General features: G+C 52.5%; 1 pseudogene across 1 annotated transcript in view; it reads left to right on the top strand.

Moving 5' to 3' along the window:
• The first annotated feature begins 940 nt into the window (after window positions 1-940).
• Window positions 941-6,000, top strand: part of LOC311122744 (CUGBP Elav-like family member 4) — a 30,397-nt pseudogene continuing 25,337 nt past the window's right edge. The window contains exon 1 of the transcript in view: window positions 941-989. The product of the transcript in view is annotated as a CUGBP Elav-like family member 4 (transcript). The remainder of the gene's footprint in view (window positions 990-6,000) is intronic.

Genomic DNA, 6,000 nt, shown 5'->3' with positions numbered 1-6,000 from the left:
TTTGAAACTCTTTATTTTTTACATGTCATACTCCTGAGAGAGAGGGGGAAGTGTGTTCAGGGGTCAAAAGGAGCCACGGGAGTTTTTATTCACAGCAGGCGTTTTTAAAAGCACTTTTAATGTTGAGCTTGGCGCTGCTAAGCTTTTTCCTCTCTGAAATGTATCTTCAGAGGTTGTTTATTGATTTGAACTCCTAACCTTTTTACAGTACTTTCTGTGTTTCTTGGAAGTATGTTTGTGTGTGGCTTTCAATAGCCAGTGTGTATGGGGTGGGCTTGGCTGACCAGAGCAGAGCAGCAGCATACTGGTCACGACGCTTGGATCTGGTCCTGAGGGGAGTGGTGGCGGTGGTGGGGGTAGGAAGTGTAGAGGGGTGGAGTGTGCAGAGCTGGGCAGGGCAAGGCTTAGAAGGGTAGGGGTGGAAAAGAGAGAGGGAGGGAAGGGAGGGAGGGACAGAGGGAGAGAGGATGTGTATAGAGCTGGGCAGGGCAGGGCAGGGCGTGGCTGTAAGGGACAGAGGGAAGTAGGGAGGGGACAGGAAGCTCAGGGCAGCCAGAGAAGACCTCTCCCTGTGGGGTTGATAGTGGGTGATGTAATGGCATTAATCTCCACATGCCATCTGACACCCAGTGTGACTCTGTCATTGAAAAGTGCTAATTCTGCTGAACTGTGAGGGGGAACCAGGCATCTCCGGAGGCCAAGGCCCTGGATTAATTAGGCATGCTGGCATCAAACTCAAAGCTCACACATTCTCCTCTTCTTATTTACTAGAACAGAACAGAGCAGAGCACAGTTTATTTTGTTTATCTGATGCTCCAATGACACAGGACAAGAACTACAGGCCCATGAACATCACTCTGTCCCCCTTTCCTCCTGGTAGTGGTTGTAGTGGTTGTCCCCAGGTGGCCACGCTAACCCAGGTGTTTTCTCCCCTCTGCAGATGAACCGGCCCATCCAGGTGAAGCCAGCCGACAGCGAAGGACGAGGAGGTAATTAACCTTCTCCTGGTTGTCCCTTCCCTCTTTCCACCCCTCCCTCCCTCCCTCCACTCCTACACCCCTCATTTTTTTACATTTTACATTTTTAGTCATTTAGCAGACGCTCTTATCCAGAGCGACTTACAGTTAGTGAATACATATTTTTTTTTTTTTTTTTTTTTTTATACTGGCCCCCTGTGGGAATCTAACCCACAACCCTGGCGTTGCAAACACCATGCTCTATCAACTGAGCTACATCCCTGCCGGCCATTCCCTCCCATACCCTGGACAACGCTGGGCCAATTGTGCGCCGCCCATGAGTCTCCCGGTCGCGGCCGGCTGCGACAGAGCCTGGATTCGAACCAGGATCTCTAGTGGCACAGTTAGCACTGCGATGCAGTGCCCTAGACCACTGCGCCACTCAGGAGCGCAGTGGTCTAGACCCCTCCATCCACTCCTACACCCCTCCATCCCTCCACTCCTCCATCCCTCCAACCCTCCTTTCCTTCCACCCCTCCACTCCTCCGCACACCTTAATGTTCTGCTCTCAGTAGGGACACACTGGGAGTTTGCAGAGTAGCCGTTAATATAGGTCACTCGCCTCTATTGACTTCCCATCTGTGCCGGCCGGGCCAGCAGAGAGAGGGGCTGTGTCAGGTTCACTGTCACTCTGAGAGGTTCAAAGTCGAGTGAGGAGCGGGCGGAGGAGAGGGTGGGAATCTATTCCTCCTCACTGTCCTCAGAGTGACAGCTCAGCCTGGTTACAGATGAGAGACACTGGGAGTCAACCCCCCTATCCATGCACCTCCATATCCTTCCTCTTCCCCTCTCCTCACCCCCACACAGCCACACTTCAGAGATCCTGTATAGGCTTTATCAGTCAACACCAGGACAGTTAAACCCATCCACTTCGTACTGCGTGGTAAATCGTACAATTCAGGTGTATTATTTTGACAACATATAAGATGGACAGAGGAGAGAGTATAGTTAGTAGTCAGACATGTTTATAAAAGATCAGTGATTTTGGGTTTAGGACTTTGACATGCACCAAATCACAAAACACTGCAGGTTTGAAGGTTTTTACACAGAGCTGAAGAGCCACCCGCCAGCCTGGCCCTAGCCAGAATGACAGCGTGATTGACTAGATCATTCCAAAGCCATTTGTAACATTATCGGGGTTAATGCAGATTAAGCCAGTTACAGATTTACATGTGGCATAATTACATCTAATTGACCCAGTGTGCATCTACATTGTGTGGGTTAGATGCATTATGTGTATCCCAGCCTTCTGATTTACACCACAGCCAGCCAGGGTAAGATTAGACCCAGACTGAGCCAGTTGGTGATTTACGTGGTCAAGATGTGTGAATCAGCCAGCCCATTTCCCTGTTCCCAGCCACACATTCACTCCCCCATTTAGATCTTATTTTTGTCACGGCGCCACTTTAATTAACGACCATCTAAAAACAGGCAAAGTCTGACGGACAAGACCTGGGCGGGAGCCAATCGGCATTTTCACGGAGATAAATTGGATCTCTGGTTTAAGGAAGGGAGGATGGATGGGCCACGATATCAATTACTACTCTTTCTCTAGCCGGAGAGGAGGAGAGGGGGAGAAAGAGGAAAAATACAGACAGAGTGAATGAAATACAGAGGGCTCTCTACGCCAGCCAGCACAGTTCTGTTCTCTAGCTAGTCAGAACATGTCACGTTCGTTGAAGGACGGGTCAGACCAAGGCGCAGCGTGATATGCAAACATGTTTATTTACACGAATAAACACACGACAAAACAATAAACTAACGACACGTGAAGTCCTAAGGTAACACAACAAACCTTATACAGAACAAGATCCCACAACCCACTAGAGCCAATAGGCTGCCTAAGTATGGTCCCCAATCAGAGACAACGAGCGACAGCTGCCTCTGATTGGGAACCACACCGGCCAACATAGAAATACCCATACTAGAACCTATAACATAGAACAACACAACATAGAAAATCACACCCTGACTCAACAAATAAGAGTCCCCAGAGTCAGGGCGTGACAGAACTTTGTGTTGGGGAGGACAGACAGTGTATAGGACACAGCTTGGCGCTGAATGAAATGCGAGCACGACAACAGGCCAGGACCCAACAGAGATATTGAGCGTTAATGGCAACAGGAAGTCATCAGACAGGGCAGGCAAATAAAGCATAGCCTCGGCTGACAATGAAATTAGATTTACTTTGAAGTCAGGGCCTGACAGTACCCGAACCGGACTAGGAACATGCACCACTGGCTTAGTGCGAGGAGCAGGAACAGGCCGGGCCGGACTGGCGACACGCACCACTGGCTTGGTGCGAGAAGCAGGCCGGGCCGGGCTGGCGACGCGCACCACTGGCTTGGTGCGAGGAGCAGGAACAGGCCGGGCCGGGCTGGCGACGCGCACCACTGGCTTGGTGCGAGGTGCAGGAACAGGCCGGGCCGGGCTGGCGACGCGCACCCCTGGCTTGGTGCGAGGGGCAGGAACAGGCCGGGCCGGGCTGGCGACGCGCACCACTGGCTTCGTGCGAGGGGCAGGAACAGGCTGGACCGGGCTGGCTACGCGCACCACTGGCTTGGTGTGAGGAGCAGGAACAGGCCGGGCTGGCGACGCGCACCACTGGCTTGGTGCGAGGGGCAGGAACAGGCCGGGCCGGATTGGCGACGCGCACCACTGGCTTGGTGCGAGGAGCAGGAACGGGCCGGGCCGGGCTGGCGACGCGCACCACTGGCTTGGTGCGAGGAGCAGGAACGGGCCGGACCGGACTGCGAAGGCGGACTGGAGGTCTGGAGCGGAGAGCTGGCACAACCTGTCCTGGTTGGCTACCCACTTTCGCACTACACGTGCAGGGCGCTGGCACAGGACGCACTGGGCTGTGCACGCGTACTGGCGGTACAGCTCGTAGAACTGGCGCAGGATATGCGGGACCGAGGAGGCATACTGGAGACCAGGAGCGTTGAGCCGGCACACCCGGTCCTGGTTGGATGCCCATCTTCGCACGGCACGTGCGTGGTGCAAGCACAGGACGTACAGGACTGTGCCGGCGCACTGGCGACACAGTACGTAGCTCCGCATAACACGGAGCTTGCCCAGTCATACGCCTTCTCGCGTGAGTACGGGGAGTTGGCTCTGCTCTAACCCTAGGCTCCGCCAACCACCCCGTGTGCCCCCCCAACATTTTATTGGGGCTACTTCTCGGGCTTCCTCCTTGACCGGCCTCCTCCGTGTTGCCGTTGCTCCTCTCCTGCCTGGGCATCTACCTTAGCCCATGGTCCTTTCACCGCAAATATCTCTTCCCATGACCACAACTTGCCCACCTGTGACATGGCCCTTCGCTCCGCCTGGGCACGCTGCTTGGTCCTCGTTTGGTGGGATCTTCTGTCACGTTCGTTGAAGGACGGGTCAGACCAAGGCGCAGCGTGATATGCAAACATGTTTATTTACACGAATAAACACACGACAAAACAATAAACTAACGACACGTGAAGTCCTAAGGTAACACAACAAACCTTATACAGAACAAGATCCCACAACCCACTAGAGCCAATAGGCTGCCTAAGTATGGTCCCCAATCAGAGACAACGAGCGACAGCTGCCTCTGATTGGGAACCACACCGGCCAACATAGAAATACCCATACTAGAACCTATAACATAGAACAACACAACATAGAAAATCACACCCTGACTCAACAAATAAGAGTCCCCAGAGTCAGGGCGTGACAGAACTTTGTGTTGGGGAGGACAGACAGTGTATAGGACACAGCTTGGCGCTGAATGAAATGCGAGCACGACAACAGGCCAGGACCCAACAGAGATATTGAGCGTTAATGGCAACAGGAAGTCATCAGACAGGGCAGGCAAATAAAGCATAGCCTCGGCTGACAATGAAATTAGATTTACTTTGAAGGCCTCGACTTAAAGGAAAACAGACAGCCCTGGGTAGGAGAGGGATTCATCTCTCCCTCTCTCTCTGTTTGTGTGTGTGTCTGTGTGTGTGGTGTGTGTGTGTGTGTGTGTGTGTGTGTGTGTGTGTGTGTGTGTGTGTGTGTGTGCACATGCGCGTGCATGCATGTGTGTGTGTCTCAGTCAGAGCAGATAGAGTGAGGCCAGCCCAGCCAGGTAGACAGTATTCCCACCAGGGCCCTAGCTGTAGATTGGTTAGCAGTGGGACCAGCGCCTGCGCCGAGACTTCTGCCCCCATGGAATGGAGACACATTTATCACGTACAAGACATCAGCAATTATCTGTCATGAGGAGTCGCAAAGGTGTCTCGGTTACGTGCTTCTGCAGGCATTACGGCCCATTAGTGGGTTTAGAGACGCTCGTACACCTCCCTCTCCCTCCTCCCTACCTCCCTCCTCCCCCAGAGAGCTGTCCTCTCTCCAGGGATAGAGATGTGTCAGGAGCGCTAGTAAAGGTTCAGCACAGGAAATGACTGTGGGACCAGACGACGCATAATCCTGCAGATCTATTGGCACATTGTGGATAGGAAAACTAATTCTCTGGGCTGTCTATTAGAATGACTCATGGGTTATTTATTTCTCCTTTGCATTATGAAACAGAATAGGAGGATGGGATGGGAGGAGGCTTTTTAGACTTTAAGTCTATTGGCACTTTGCTGCTCTGAGTCAACCAGCACCCCTCTCCACTCCTCTCCTCTCCCTCCAAAGTCTTTATCTGTTGTGCTTCAACCCAGCCTTTATTTCTAACTTGATCAAGTCATGATTTCAATTGGGAGATATGTCGAGACAATTGAAGCAGGTGCCTCTTCTCTTCTGCTATGTGGACAGTGCTTGAATAGAAAGTGTCTCATATCTCCACTTTAAACCCAAGCAATTTGCCTCAATCCAAACAGGGCTGGGGAAGTGGATAGAGAGGGGAGAGATAGAGCTAGTGATAGAGAGAGAGAGAGGGCTACAGAGCGAGGCCCAGACAGAAATGGAGGGAGTGAAGGAGACGGAGAGCTGGGGTCAGCAGGATGAGGGAGCTAACGGAGGG

This window comes from Coregonus lavaretus (genome assembly GCF_964263955.1).
Source record: "Coregonus lavaretus genome assembly, contig: HAP1_SCAFFOLD_3669, whole genome shotgun sequence".
NCBI lineage: Eukaryota > Metazoa > Chordata > Actinopteri > Salmoniformes > Salmonidae > Coregonus > Coregonus lavaretus.
Note: the sequence above shows the minus strand (reverse complement) of the source record. Positions and strands in the feature narration are given on the sequence as shown.